The following is a 16025-nucleotide window of genomic DNA, read 5'->3' as shown; positions in this document are numbered from 1 at the left end:
CTACCAAAATATATGTGTTTTAAAACAATGAACACTATTTGGCATAATTCTTTGGCTTGACTGTGATTCTTCTGGACTGAGATGACCTGGCATGGGCTGAATGGTCAAAGATGGCCAGACTCTCACCTCTGGGCATTCACTGGGACTTTGGGACAGCTGGTCCTCACTCTGAGTGGTCACTCATCCTCCAGGATGCCAACCTAGGCCTGTTGACATGGTGGTAGAGGAATTCCCATGAGTGGCCAAATCCAGATACCCAAGAATTTTTCAAGTTTCTGCTGGTGTTATGTTTGTTAATATCCTATTGGTTACATAAAGTAAACCATGCTGAACCAAGTTCTTATTCAAGGGGTGGAGAAATAGATCTCACCTCTTGATTATAAGAGTGGCATAGTCATGTTGCATGGGGGCTTGCATATAGGGATGGGAAAAATTTGTGACCATTTGCAATCTGTCCTAATCACAAAACCAATAAGTAGCCAAAATGGTATTGAAATTTAGATGTTCTCATTGCAAAGTCACACTGCTGCTACTGCTACTGCTAAGTCACTTCAGTCGTGTCCAACTCTGTGCGACCCCATAGACGGCAGCCCACCAGGCTCCCCCGTCCCTAGGATTCTCCAGGCAAGAACACTGGAGTGGGTTGCCATTTCCTTCTCCAATGCATGAAAGTGAAAAGTGAAAGTAAAGTCCCTCAGTCGTGTCCGACTCTTAGCAGCCCCAAGGACTGTGGCCTACCAGGCTCGTCCATCCATGGGATTTTCCAGACAAGAGTACTGGAGTGGGTTGTCATTGCCTTCTCTGAAAGTCACACTACATCATGGAAATATGTTATGACAGTCTTCTTTGGATATCTTAATGCTTTGGGGAATTTTTTTCAGTTTTATTTAATGAATATGAATTACTATGAGAATTAATGTAGCAAAAAGAAAAAACTACTATGAATGTATTTAGATGTTCTAGGCACTTTGAATAAAAGGCTAATGTCACAGGCACCTCACTTTAACCTTCTGTAGCACATCTTCTGGCTTCTCAACCTCTGAGGTGTCTACAGAGTTGACTACAGACTATTAGATGTCACTATGAGTTATGGCATAGTACCTTATATGAACTCTGCCAGAAACAGCAGAGAAGCAGCCCTTTTATTTCCACCTGAGTTTCTCATGTGAGCCAAACCCATGTTGTCTGAGCTGCTCTCTACTGTATAACTATCCCATCACCAATGGGAATGGAAAGAAATAGCCAAAGAACCTGCAAGATTGCAACTAATTGCCTTCTGTCTCCACTAAGCTTTGGGAGGCTAGGTTTAGAAATAGCCTTATGCTGATTCTTCACATTGTGTGCACTTAAAGTGTTTTATAAATAGAAGTGGTGAGTTCATACATTTATTCATTTCTTCTTCAAATATTTATTGGGTGCCCACTGCGTGCTGACTCTTGAGACAGTCCTTGGCCTCAGAGAGCTTCCATTCAAATGAAGGAAATAGACAATTAACAAGTCAACAGAGAATAACTGAACAGTTGAATGTGATGAGGTGGAGGGCCACTAAACACAGCCACTGTAGACAGAGAGTGGTCAGGGAGTGCCTTTCTGAGGAAAACACTAGAGCAAGAACTTACATATATATGTGCGTACGGAGTCGCTTTAGTCACATCTGACTCTTTGTGACTCTATGAACTGTAGCCCACCAGGCTCCTCTGTCCATGGGGTTCTCCAGGAAGAACTTAAAGGATGACAGTGAGCTGGTCCCATGAAGTGCTGGGAATGGGGCATTTCAGGGAGAGAGAAAATAAAATGCATGGGCCTGGAAGCTGGTAAGGGCTTGCTTGTGTGTTGGAGAAACAGACACAAGGCATGTGCTCCCCCTTGTTCCTTCTCCACCATGTCCCTGCCTCAGTTGATACATTGGCCATGCAGGAAAAACACAGGACTAGATCAAGCAAAGTTAGTCAAAATGTGGCAGATGAAACTATCACTTTTTAAAGTTAGAAACACAACTTGCTATTCAAAATAGTATTTCTTCACATCTTTGACAACTTGCACCATCAACAACAGTATTCATGAGAAAGGTGATCATTTCTTGATTAAGCCTCTAATACCTAAGTGTGGTTTTAATATTAGTGAATGACTGTTGGAGCTCTTTTCCATTCAACAGTACTGAATAAATCTGTATGTGACTGTCACTCAGTAATTATACATGATAAAATCATATACTATGAATGTTTAAATTTGAAACTGAGTAAAAAGCATAAACCTTATAGCTTGATTTTTTTTTTTTTTGTCTTACAAAGCATTAGACTCACTTAGAAATTTTCTTGACATAAACATTTTTTCCACAAAGTGTATTTTTCCTGTCTTCCTGCTTCTTCCATAATTATTCTGTACTTTGTCAGTGAGAGGAGTGTCTGCCTTATTGCTCCTTTTAAAAGACCTGTGCTATTTTCCTTTATTTTGGACATACAAAATGCCCTTGATTCCACAAGTATTTATTGAATATCTCTCTATGCCCAGCCTTGGGCTAGGTATAGGGAATACAAAGGCAGAATGTTTATCCCCTTGGACATGCCATTATGTGCCTTTTAGGGCAAGCTTCCAATTACAAACAGACAGTTTCACATTTTCTACTCTCCTAAAATTCTTCAGTATTACCTAACTAGCTTCTATAGCAGTTTATCCCCAAGCTTACATGATAAACAGAGAAATATGATTTTACCACCCATTCTCAGAGATGAAAAATAAAAACTGAAGTGAAAACAAATTCCTACCTAAACAAAAATTTCTCTCAAACCCAGTTTTCAAAGTGATAGGCCCTGACATCAGGTGCATGGGAGGGACCAAATGCAGGTGCTCCTGCCTATTCCCTACATGCACTAAGTACTCATGCCATCAGTGTGTGCAATGGAATAGACAGCCCTGCTGAAAAGGAGCTGCAGATGTTGACTGGAGCATTAGAGTTTAGGCCTCAGCCTTATTTTATTTTAACATATTTTTATTTATTATTTATTCATTTTTGACTGGGTGAGGTCTCTTTTGCTGCATGGGCTTTCTCTATTGTGGCAAGTGGGGGATACTCTGTAGTTGTGCACAGGCTTCTCATTGTGGTAGCTACCATTGTTGAAGGGCACAGGCTCCAGGTGCACAGGCTCAGTGGTTGTAGCACATAGACTTAAGGATCTTCTCGGACCAGGCATCAAACCTGTGTCCCCTGCATTGGCAGGTGGATTTTCAACCACTGGATCACCAGGGAAGTCCCAATCTTAAAGGCGTGGTCTGCAATCTAATTTCTGGAACTCTTACATCTCAGAGATACAGAAACCAGGGTAGTAAGAAGACTCAGTTGTGTGACCCATCCGACTTGGGTCCCAGAGGTCAGAAGCTGATCAACAGCCTCATTATCTATTGGCCAGTATAGCTAACAGAGGAACATTTATTAGCTAGGTTAGCTGGCAGGCGGCTTGTTTGAATGCAAGTATACTGAATAATACTTCTTTGTCTTAAAGACATTGCCACTATCGCTGTTCATTTTTGCTTGAGAAAATTTCTTGTTTTAGAGTGTTCAGTGTTAAGAGGCACTATGAGAAAATCCAGAATGTGCAATTAAGTAACTCACAAAGCCAGTCAGCAAAAGAAAATAAACTAGCTTCAAAGGTGTTTTTTTAAACTCAACAATAACGTTTGGCCAGACTTTATTATTACAATCAAATGTTCAGTGGTTGCTAGATGGGCAATTTCTATCATTTTAGTCTCAAATGGGAAACCTCTCACTGTGGGAGAACCATGAAGTCATGGTGAAAACAAACTACAGGTATTGTATAATGAGAGGTGGCATAGTTCTGGATAAAAAATACTGCTTATGAACCTGAAAATGTTATGTGGAGTGAAAGAAGTCAGAACAGAGAAGTGCGGGTGTCCTTTGATATCCGAGGGGGGATTGGGACCAAGACCAGCCTGGATACCAAAAGTTTGTGGATTTTCAAGGTCCAACAGTTGGTCCTCCTTCCTACTAGGTTCCACATCTGCAGATTCAGTCAACCATGGATCATAAATAAAGTACACTATCTGCCAGTGCAGAAACTGTGGATACCAGGTGACTGTATGAACTATACAGTTTCAATCATATGAAGTCTAACAACAGACTAAATTTATCACTGACTAGAAAGGGACATGATGGACCTGTCTTGGATGATGGGAATGCTCTATATCTTGTTTTGGGGGGGTGGCTATACTTTAGAAAATTCTTAAAGAGAATTGGAAAATTCTTAAAGAGATGGGAATACCAGACCACCTGACCTGCCTCCTGAGAAATCTGTATGCAGGTCAGGAAGCAACAGTTAGAACTGGACAAGAAACAAACGGTTCCAAATAGGAAAAGGAGTACGTCAAGGCTGTATATTGTCACCCTGCTTATTTAACTTATATGCAGAGTACATCATACAAAATGCCAGCTGGATAAAGCACAAGCTGGAATCAAGATTGCTGGGAGAAACATCAATAACTTCAGATATGCAGATAACACCATCCTTATGGCAGAAAGTGAAGAAGAACTAAAGAGCCTCTTGATGAAAGTGAAAGAGGGTAGTGAAAAAGTTGGCTTAAAACTCAACATTCAGAAAACTAAGCTCATGGCATCTGGTCTCATCACTTCATGGAAAATAGATGGGGAAACAGTGACAGACTTTATTTTGGGGCTCCAAAATCGCTGCAGATGGTGATTGCAGCCATGAAATTGAAAGATGCTTACTCCTTGGAGAAAAGTTATGACCAACCTAGACAGTATATTAAAAAGCAGAGACATTACTGTGCCAACAAAGGTCCATCTAGTCAAATCTATGATTTTTCCAAAGTCATGTATGGATGTGAGAGTTGGACTATAAAGAAAGCTGAGCACCAAAGAACTGATGCTTTTGAACTGTGGTGTTGGAGAAGACTCTTGAGAGTCCTTTGGACTGCAAGAAGATCCAACCAGTCCATTCTAAAGCAAATCAGTCCTGAATATTCAATGGAAGGACTGATGCTGAAGCTGAAACTCCAATACTTTGGCCACCTGATGTGAAGAGCTGACTCATTTGGAAAGACCCTGATGTTGGGAAAGATTGAAGGCGGGAGGAGAAGGGGACAACAGAGGATGAGATGGTTGGATGGTATCACTGACTCAGTGGACATGAGTTTGAGTAAACTCTGGGAGTTGGTGATGGACAGGGAGGCCTGGCATGCTGCAGTCTATGGGGTCGCAAAGAATTGAACACAACTGAGAAATTGAATCTGAACTGAACTATACTTTAGATCCATACATTTTAACATATGTAAATTTTGCCTCATTTCAAAATGAATAAAATGCAGCTAAACATTTCACACTTGAGCATTTTCATGTATGTAAGTTATATCTCAGTTAAAATAATTAAAATTATACACACACAAAGATATCTGTTAAATATAGTTAATTTCACACATTATTTTATTTTTCCTGAATTGATATGCAGGCAAATAAATGGATCACTTATAATTTAAATAGTTCTTTCTTTTACCTGTTTGCCAAATGACATTTTGACTAAATAAGGATTGTGTGTGCTAAGTCACTTCAGTCATGTCCAACTCTTTGCAACCCTATGGACTATGGCCTACCAGGCTACTCTGTCCATGGGATTCTCCAGGCAAGAATACTGGGGTGGATTGCCATGCCCTCTTCTAGGAGATCTTCCCGACCCAGGGATCAAACTCACATCTCTTATGTTTCTGCATTGTACCACCAGCATCACCAAAACCTCTATAAGCTCACAGAATTTTCTAATTATAACTAGTCTTACTGAACTGTGGTTTACATTCTAGGTCTTATTGACTATTTGTTTAGACAACATTTATTTTTAAAACTCTCTGAATGTTAGTTTTTTCATCTGTACAATAAAGATGGTTAAGCTTTCCTGAAGACTGTGAAAAATAAGGTACATTCAGTTCGGTTCAGTTCAGTTGCTCAGTCGTGTCTGACTCTGCAACCCCATGAATTGCAGCATGCCAGGCCTCCCTGTCTATCACCAACTCCCGGAGTTCACCCAAACTCATATGCATCGAGTCGGTGATGCCATCCAGCCATCTCATCCTCTGTCCTCCCCTTCTCCTCCTGCCCCCAATCCCTCGCAGTGGTGCTATTCCAGTGTCATCTGTAGGTTGTTGGCCTAAGCATCACTCAGGAGCTTGTCAGAAACACAAAATTTCGGGCCCCACACTGGATCTACTCAATCAGAATCTTTAACAAAATGTCAAAGTAATTTATCTGCACACTGAAGTTTTAGAGGTACTGTCTTAAAATACACTGTAAGTTATAATGTGAGATAAAGTATTAAAAACTGTTATTAATACAGTTTCTGAGGTAGAAACATGGCCCAGAGTTTTGCGTGTCTGCTTCCCATGTTTTTGCCAGGATGTTGGGCTGAAATACTGCACTGACACTGTGGGTGGCATCTTTGTGCAAGGTGGCTGCTGCGAGTTGTGGGGAGGCACCTCGTAAGTCAGCCTGGGACACTTTCCTAGGACCAGCCAGCAAACTGCATTTCCAGCCATTTCTAGCTTCTCATGATACTGTTTTGTGTGGAATGAGAGTGGCCTAAGATCCATGGGAATGTATACACCCTGTCAGAGCACTGATAGTGTCTTCAGACTCCAAGAGCAGTGAGAAATTTCCACCCTGGAAATTTAGTTTCTTCCCCAAGAATCTGTTTCTAGCCAAGGTCAATAAAAGATGCTGCCATTCAACCCATCAGTGAAGGCAGCAACCTTCAGGTCATCTATGGTTCTCCTGTATCATGATTCCCACCTCTACTCAATCCATCAACAGGTCCCATCAAGCCTGTCACCAAATTTACCTTCAGTTTCCCTGGCTACCTGCATTTTCACCACCGCCATCAGCATCTCTTACTTGAACTACTGCCCCCTAGTGGCTCACCGCGTCCACTGCGTACTCTTTCACCATTGAATCAGTTCCGTTCAGTTGCTCAGTTGTGTCTGACTCTGCAACCGCATGGACTGCAGCACGCCAGGATTCCCTGTCCATCACCAACACCCAGAGCTTGCTCACACTCATGTCCAGGAGTTGGTGATGCCATCCAAACATCTCATCCTCTGTCAGTCTCTTCTCCTCCTCCCCTCAATCTTTCCCAGCACCAGGGTCTTTTCCAACGAGTCAGTTCTTCACATCAGATGGCCAAAGTATTAGAGCTTCAGCTTCAGCATCAGTCCTTCCAATGAATACTCAGGACTGATTTTTTTTTTTTTTAGGATGGACTTTCTGGATCTCCTTGCAGTCCAAGGGACTCTCAAGAGTCTTCTCCAACACCACAGTTCAAAAGCATCAATGCTTTGATGCTCAGTTTTCTTTATAGTCCAACTCTCACATCCATACATGACTACTGGAAAAACCATAGGTTTGACTAGACAGATCTTTTTCCGCAAAGCAATGTCTCTGCTTTTTAATATACTGTCTAGGTTTGTCATAGCTTTTCTTCCAAGGAGCAAGTGTCTTTTAATTTCATGGCTGCAGTCATCATCTGTAGTGATCTTGGAACCCAAGAATAGAAAGGCAGTCACTGTTTCCTATTTTTCCCCATCTATTTTCCATGAAGTGATGAGACTGGATGCCATGATCTTAGTTTTTTGAATGTTGAGTTTTAAGCCAGCTTTTTCACTCTCCTCTTTCACTTTCATCAAGAGGTTCTTTAGTTCCTCTTAGCTTTCTGCCATAAGGGTGGTGTCATCTGCATATATGAGGTTATTGATATTTCTCCCAGCAGTCTTGTTTCCAGCATGTGCTTTATCCAGACCAGCATTTCACATGATGTACTCTGCATATAAGCTAAATAAACAGGGTGACAATATACAACCTTGATGTAATCCTTTCCAAATTTGGAACAAGTCTGTTTTTCCATGATTGGTTCTAACTGTTGCTTCTTGACCTGCATACAGGCTTCTCAGGAGGTAGGTCAGGTGGTCTAGTATTTCCATCTCTTTAAGAATTTTCCACAGTGTGTTGTGATCCACAAAGTCAAAGGCTTTGGCATAGTCAATAAAGCAGAAGTAGATGTTTTTCTGGAACTCTCTTGATTTTTCTGTGATCCAGCAGATGTTGGCAATTTGATCCTGGTTCCTCTGCTTTTTCTAAATCTGGCTTGAACATCTGGAAGTTCACATTTCACATGCTGTTGAAGCCTTGCTTGGGGAATTTAGAGCATTTCTCTGCTATATATGAGATGAGTGCAATTTTATGGTAGTTTGAACATTCTTTGGTGTTGCCTTTCTTTGGGATTGGAATGCAAACTGACCTTTTCCAGTCCTGTGGCCACTGCTGAGTTTTCCAAATTTGTTGGCACATTGAGCGCAGCACTTTAACAGCATCATATTTTAGGATTTGAAATAGCTCACCTGGAGTTTCATCACCTCCACTAGCTTTGTCGAATAATGCTTCCTAAGGCCCACTTGACTTCACACTCCAAATGTCTGGCTCTAGGTGAATGATCACACCATTGTGGTTATCTGGGTCATGAAGATCTTTTTTGTATAGTTCTTCTGTGTATTCTTGCCACCTCTTCTTAATATCTTCTGCTTCTGTTAGGTCCATACTATTTCTGTCCTTTATTGTGCCTATTTTGCATGAAATGTTACCATTGTATCTCTGATTTTCTTGAAGAGATCTCTAGTCTTTCCCATTCTGTTCTTTTCCTCTATTTCTTTGCATTGATCACTGAGGAAGGCTTTCTTATCTCTCCTTGCTATTCTTTGGAACTCTGCATTCAAATGGGTATATCTTCGTTTTCTCCTTTGCCCTTTGCTTCTCTTCTTTTCTAAGCTATTTGTAAGGCCTCCTTAGATGACCGTTTTGCCTTTTTGCATTTCTTTTTCTTGGGGATGGTCTTGATCATTGCCTTCTGTTCAATGTCATGAACTTCTGTCCATAGTTCTACAGGCACTCTATCAGATCTAATCCCTTGAATCTATTTGTCACTTTCACTATATAATTGTAAGGGATTTGATTTAGGTCATACCTGAATGGTCTAGTGGTTTTCCTTACTTTCTTCAGTTTAAGTCTAGATTTGGCAATAAGGAGTTCATGATTTGAGCCACAGTCAGCTCCTGATCTTGTTTTTGCTAAATGTATACAGCTTCTCCATCTTTGGTTGCAAAGAATATGATCAATCTGATTTCAGTATTCACCATCTGGTGATGTCCATGTGTAGAGTCATCTCTTGTGTTTATGGAAGAAGGTGTTTGCTATGACCAGTGTGTTCTTTTGGCAAAACTCTGTTAGCCTTTACTATGCTTAGTTTTGTACTCCAAGATCAAACTGTCACTCCAGGTATCTCTTGACTTCCTACTTTTGCATTCTAGTCCCCTGTGATGAAAAGCACATCTTTTTTGGCGTTAGTTCTAGAAGGTCCTGTAGGTCTTCATAGAACTCTTCAACTTCAGCCTCTTCAGCAATAGTGGTTGGGGCATAGACTTGGGTTACTGAGATATTGAATGGTTTGCCTTGGAAACGAACAGAGATCATTCTGTCATTTTTGAGATCGCACCCAAGTACTGCATTTTGGACTCTTTTGTTGACTGTGAGGGCTACTCCATTCTACTTAGAAAAAACGTCACGTCACTCCTCCTGGCCAAAACCTCCTATGTGTTTCTGTTATACCTAGAGTAAGTGTCATACTTCACACGTGCTCGTAGAAGGACCCACAAGGTCTTGCCAAAATTGGTTCCTGTGTATCTCAGCAGCTGTGCCTTGCTTCTCTTCCTGGTTGCTCACCTCAGCTTTATTGACCTTTAGATCTGCAAATGAGCTGTGTTCCATGCTTTGTACCTTGCAAATGCTGCTCTCTTTCTGATATCATTCTCCTCTCCTTTGGATCCGTAGCTCATTTTAGTCCTTCTAGTGTTGGTTAATCCCCCCATCTGTGAGTGTCCTACCTAAAGGAGGCCCCTCTGTCAGTCTCCATCTCAGCCCTGTGTTTGTTTCCTTCATAGCATTTTGTATAAGTTGCAACCTTTCTGCATATTTGTCTATCTTTGTTTTATCTCCCCCTTTGGAATGGTAGGGCTCGTGTCTGTATTGTCCACCACACTATTGTGTCCCCTGGTGTCCCTCAGTGCCAAGCACATGGCAAGTGCTTAGTACATACTGGTTATGACTGACTGACTACCTGACTGAAGGAACGAGAGGATTTATTATTTTATGTCACTAAATGGTTCCTTAATTATGTGATGCTGTCTGAAATTTATCTCCAACCGAAGTAAAAAATGCCCACCTCTTAATTCAAAGCTCATCACCTTCACTCCAGCTTGCTGAATGCATTGTTAAAATTCTCAGAAAAGCACTTTAAAAAGAAAGAAAAGCAGAATTCATTTTCTGCAGAGCTTTTCACTTTGTATCCCTGATCTTGCCACGACCTCATCTTGCTTTCGGAAAGGGCGGTTCCCTCGCAGTGCTTTCATCAATCTTTGGTCCCTGGACCCCTGCTGTTGGAGACCGCAGGAAAAGCAAGCACAACATCACCTTTAATTAGCAGGAGAGGAGCCTGCCTGATATACACAGATAGCACCTTAGAAACAAGGAACAGAAAAATGTAACACAGGACCAGGTTCTTGGGAAAGACATGAAATGAAAAAGAGTAATTATCCTGCTTTAACATAATGTTGTTAATCTGTATTGCCCATTATCATCTAGAGTGTCTTGCCTATTGAAGTATGTGAGCTGTGGCACTGTTCTTTGCTCCAGCAGTGTAGCTAACGTTAGGGACTGGCTCCCCATCCATCATAATAATTAGTTTGTCATAATTTTCTGCCCTTCTTGGCTCTGCAGTAAAAAGATAGAAGAGGCATTTAAAGTTACTCAGGAATTGTTCACCAAATTTCCTCCCTGTTCTTTAGGGGAATGGATAGCTGTATTTCTGCCCTATTTATTTTATGTTTGGCCTGTGATAATGAAGCATATTTCATCTGGAAGTATATAGCTTTAATTTTCATGTTCTACTTGGAAACATCTCATGGTTTCATTTTGTTTTAACCATACAGTATATAAAGAGAGCCCACACTTCTTTCTGAACTCACCCATCACCCACCAGAGTTAATTCTAGTTTCAAGACCAACATTATGATTTTATGAGCTGACTACATAACAACACACACTGGTTCTATAGTCCTTTAGAGTCTGCAAAGTGCTCTCCTTGTTTTATCCCTTAATTCTCACAACTGCCCGGGGATGTAGAAAAGGCAGGATTTATCCACATGTTCCTTTTGTAGAATGAGGAGCTGAAAGGTCAACTGACTTGACCAGTGGCCAAGGCTTGAATTTAGGTTCTCTCATTGTAAGTTATGGGTCTTTGCTATTACTCTAGCAATATCTCCTTTTGCTTTAGTCTATGCTTCTGCTGAAATGGAGATGGGGAAATTTTCAGTTATTCTTTCTTTCCCTCAGCATCATGAGCACAATAAGCTTTCCTTGTCTGGTAGAAAAAAGGGAAAGAATGTTTGCATAAAAATGTAGAGCTTTAAAGGAATTATTTTTTGGCTTAGGGCAGAGGTTCTCAAACTGTGGTCCCCAGACCAGTAGCCTCAGCAGTTGTAGGAAGCTTGTTAAAAGCATAAATTTCCAGATATACTAGAATATACATCCTAGATATACTGGTCAGAAACTCTAAAGTGAGGCTCAGCAGTCTGTGCTCAAAGAAGCCCTTCAGGCAATTCTGATGTAGGCTCAAGTTTGAGAATCACTAGAGAAGGCAATGGCACTCCACTGCAGTACTCTTGCCTGGAAAATCCTATGGACGGAGGAGCCTGGTAGGGTGCAGTCCATGGGTTCGCAAAGAATCAGACACGACTGTGCAACTTCACTTTCACTTTTCACTTTCATGCATTGGAGAAGGAAATGGCAACCCACTCCAGTGTTCTTGCCTGGAGAATCCCAGGGACAGCAGAGCCTGGTGGGCTGCCGTCTATGGGGTCGCACAGAGTCGGACATGACTGAAGTGATTTAGCAGCAGCAGCAGCAGCAGCCTAGAAAAAAGATGGGGAGACACAGGAAGGACAGAGAAGAGAAAAATAGCATTGTGTGCTTTGGAGAGGAAAACTCTCTTAGGTTTATTATCAGGGTTGTGTAGATTAAACTAACACAGGTAGAGTAACGGAATAAAAAGCACATAATTTTTATTTGATGTACATTGTCATTTGTGTGTGTATGTTGGGGGTCTCATAGAAAGAACATGAAAACCCAAAGAAACAGTAGGGCCTGAGAGCTTATGCACTGTTTAAACAAAGAGCCATACATTTGTGAAGAAGTGATAAGCCAAAGGAAAAGAGTTTGGATTTCTGGGGCAGTAAGGTGTGAGAAAGTAAATATATGGGGGAAACTAATGGAAGATGAGATGTCAGTGATAATTGTTTATGCAGATTCAAGTAGAAACTGCCTCCAGTAGTAAAAGTTGTCTCCTGTTCCTGGTGTGGGAGAAGGAAGGGGACACATCTTCACAAAGGGAAGTTTATGCCCTGCTTTTAGACAGGGAGAGTAGAGTGCTTTCCCCACATCTGTTTCTCAGTCACCTTCAGTTCAGAATAACTCCTACGCCAAAATGGCATGTTTTGGGGTGGCATATTCTGACCCCCTCAGTAACAAGGGTACAGACTCTAGAGCCAGACTGCTGGGCTTATGTTGCACTCGTGCTTTATTAACTCATAAAGTATTTTCTGAGCATTTACTATGTGCCAGGCACCGTGCAGAAGCCTGGGATATAGCAGGGGAAGAAAACAACCCCAAAGATCTCTGTCCTCATGGACCTGGCATTCTGCCTTACACTGGCTGACGGTGTGCTCTAAGGCACAAAATGCTTCCCCTCTCTGCCCTCTGCTTCCTTGCCCATAAAAGGAGAATGCCAGTTGTGCCTCCCTGACAGGGGTTCATGTGAGGATGAAGCATAAAACACCCGGTGCCCAGCACAGAGTTAGAGCTCTGTGTGTGCTTGCCTCCTCCTTGAGGAGCACGCCCCTTAGTCGCTCAATGCTGTCAACAAACTGGCAGAGACGTTTCTTGCCAGCTGTCCCAAACTATGATAATAAATCCTAAAGAAATGTACCGCTTCCTAGAGGCACAAGATTGACACCAATATCCCAAAGATGCTTAAAGTAGATGCTCAAAGTATTCAATTTAGAAACATCCCAAAGATATATTTTGCAAAGAGGTGACGGGTGCCTCTTTGTGAGATATCCAGATCCTGCGGTAATTTCTAGTATCTCTATGGCAATATTGGCCCAGAATCTCTGGGAATAAATGTGTTCCTGGCACTGCTTCTGAGTCCTCTAACCTGACATTAGTGCAGGGCTGAAAGATGATGAGCTTATAGGATGATTTCAAGCAGCACAGGGATCAATTCAAGGTGCCTTAGGTTTCAAGGTCTGGCTGCTCCAGGAGGGCAGAGATGGAGTGAAGAGATGAACCTTCCTTGGTTTAAAACTCAAGGTCTGCTCTTCCCCAGATAGAAAATTGTTTGTGCTGTATCCAAAATGTGCCTCACGTCTCAGCTCCTCTAAGACACACTCTCATGTTGTATCAGCCAACACGTGAACTTCTCCAGACAGGGGTTTGCTGGCTTGGCACCACCTCCCTTCGTCTTCCACCCCCGATGGAGCCAACACAGCTATCTATCCGGGGGGAAACAAAGTACTGCATCGTTGTATTATTCTGTGCTAGTTCCTTGAAATCCCTCCCAGCTCAGGACAAGACTACAGTGAAAGCTGTACTGTAAAGACAGCATAGGCAAAAATCTAACCTCAAGAACCTATGGTTCCTTCCCTAGATAGAAATCGTGTGGCCTGTTTATTATGTGGTATGTTTGTTGGATATGTTGAAGAGAAAGCCAGACACACACAGAGAGTGAGTGGGGTATGTGGGCTTCTGAGTGAGAGAGAACAAGCAGAGAGGAAGAAAGGGAGAGAGGGATGTGGCAGGAAAGAAGATAGAAAGGGAATGAGGATGGGGAGGCTAGGGGGAAGGAGAGGGGGATAGAAAAGGAGGAATGGAAGGAGGGAAGAAGGAAGGAAAGGAGCAAGAAAGAGAAGGGGGAAGGGAAGGGGAAAGGAGAGAGAGGAAGGGAAGGAAGGGAGATGACCTGACCTGCAGAGCCAACTCCGAGTTCACATCCCTGACCTGCTTCCCAAAGGAGAAGGGAAGACAGAACACTCTCCCACCCCGCCTCCCCTGCTGTCAGTGGGCGTGGCTGGCCCCGCCTGCCTCTGGGAAGAGCCCGAGGTGGCAGCAGGGTGCATCTTGCATCGGGACCCCTTTGATTCAGCACCCCTCCCACTTCTGTTATGTGGCCCAATGGTTGAAGATCTTCTCATCCTCTGCCCTCTCCTCCCCATGGGACCATTGCCTTGAGCCTGGGGACTCAGCCATGTGGACCTTGTGATCCACATGCACCCGCACACCTGTACTTGCCCCTGGACTCTGGGATCTGGGAGGGTAGGGGCCACACATTAGGCACTATTTTATTTCCTACAATGCCTAGTGCTTTGTGCTTAGTAGGGGTCATGATGTTTCTTTAATGTAGTGGAATTGTTTACTGGGCCCTATCCTACTTCTTGGAGAAATATAGACCCATTGGGGTGCAGTTTTTCTGGTGTGCTCCACTGATTATAAAGGGCAGAACTGTTCTTCCTTTTAATACTTCCTTAATGATGAAACATTACTGAGTTAAAGTTTAGTAGAGCATTTTATTTTGTTTTGCTTTTACACCCACTGCCAGCCCTGCCCCATTCCAACCAGAAGAAAGCTCTGAAGGAACCCCTCACATTTCAGATCTAAATTTAAAGAAGTCTGGCTCAATTGCTCAGTTAATTAAATTTTCAGTAGTCTCTTAAGAGATATTTATGGACTTATTTTCACACTTTTGCATTTTCCTTTTCTTCTAGTTGAGAAGTAGCAAATACGAAGTGACAACTACATTACTGTACATGGAGTTATTTACAGACCGAGATGATTGGTTTCCTAATGATCATTTCATAAGGTAATTTTCTTGGGATGCAAACTCTGGCCCCCTTGGTTTGCCCTGTCCACGTTTTGCATTATGTGTTCTCGGAATCTTGTAAGACATCCCAGGTAGAGCTATAGCCCATTTGAGTTTGGCAGATAGCAGTTTTTGAAATTCGGGGATTTCCTTTGTGACTTGGGGAGAAAAGCTAAAGATTTGGACCTGGGGCTTACCACTCAAACATCTTAAAAGTAGAAGCCACAGGATACAGTGAAGCTATCAGAATATCCATTGCCCAAAAACCAAGGACTACATTGACTCCCAGTTCCAGGACAAGCTCGTATTCAGCTGTGAAATATTTAAGCCGGTTTCTCCAATAATGATATTAAACACTATATAGCATTTAAAACATTTAAGCCTGTTTTTCATGTGTGCAGCTTCTAGTATCTCTGCAAGTGTGACACAGGAGCTTTGATAAAATCTTCATTGCTTTCTCTTATAGAATCCTCACAATACCTCATAAGACAGGTTTTTCTTATCTCCGTGTTATAAATGGACAGACTGGGGCTCAGGAAGAGGAAATGCTGTTTCCCAGGTCATAGACCTGGTGGATGGCAAGTCCTGGTTTCAAATCTAGGTCCTCCAATTACTCAACCAATAGTGTTTCTACTCCCCCATTTTTATTATATAAACAAACAGAATCTGAGATGAAATAATAGTGTTGGACATCATAGATGCTGAGAAGCAGTATATAAACTAGAGATTAACATTAAGAAATATATAAACCAATAGACTTTGAAACTCAGCTTTTTTGTAAAGAAATTTAATATGGATTTCAAACATCCAAGAAAAAATTAGGGAACAGAGGTCTTGCCCTACGGTTTATCAAAACATACTATAGAATTATAGCAATCGGAAAAATGTGGCATTGTCAAATGGATCAAAACAGAGAGCCTGGAAATACACTCAATAAATGGAAACTTTGTATATGATAAAGTTGGCATTTGAAATGAACAGGCAAGAGATAGCT

At 41.9% G+C, this 16025-nt stretch overlaps 1 long non-coding RNA gene across 2 annotated transcripts in view; it reads left to right on the top strand.

The window, feature by feature from the left end:
• The window catches only part of LOC139178610 (uncharacterized), a 389375-nt gene that overhangs the window by 317540 nt on the left and 55810 nt on the right, over positions 1-16025 (top strand). For both annotated transcript variants that reach the window (XR_011563000.1, XR_011562999.1), the window contains one exon: positions 14937-15031. This is a non-coding gene — a long non-coding RNA (uncharacterized lncRNA). The remainder of the gene's footprint in view (positions 1-14936; positions 15032-16025) is intronic.

Source organism: Bos indicus, chromosome 22, assembly GCF_029378745.1.
Source record: "Bos indicus isolate NIAB-ARS_2022 breed Sahiwal x Tharparkar chromosome 22, NIAB-ARS_B.indTharparkar_mat_pri_1.0, whole genome shotgun sequence".
Taxonomy (NCBI): domain Eukaryota; kingdom Metazoa; phylum Chordata; class Mammalia; order Artiodactyla; family Bovidae; genus Bos; species Bos indicus.
Note: the sequence above shows the minus strand (reverse complement) of the source record. Positions and strands in the feature narration are given on the sequence as shown.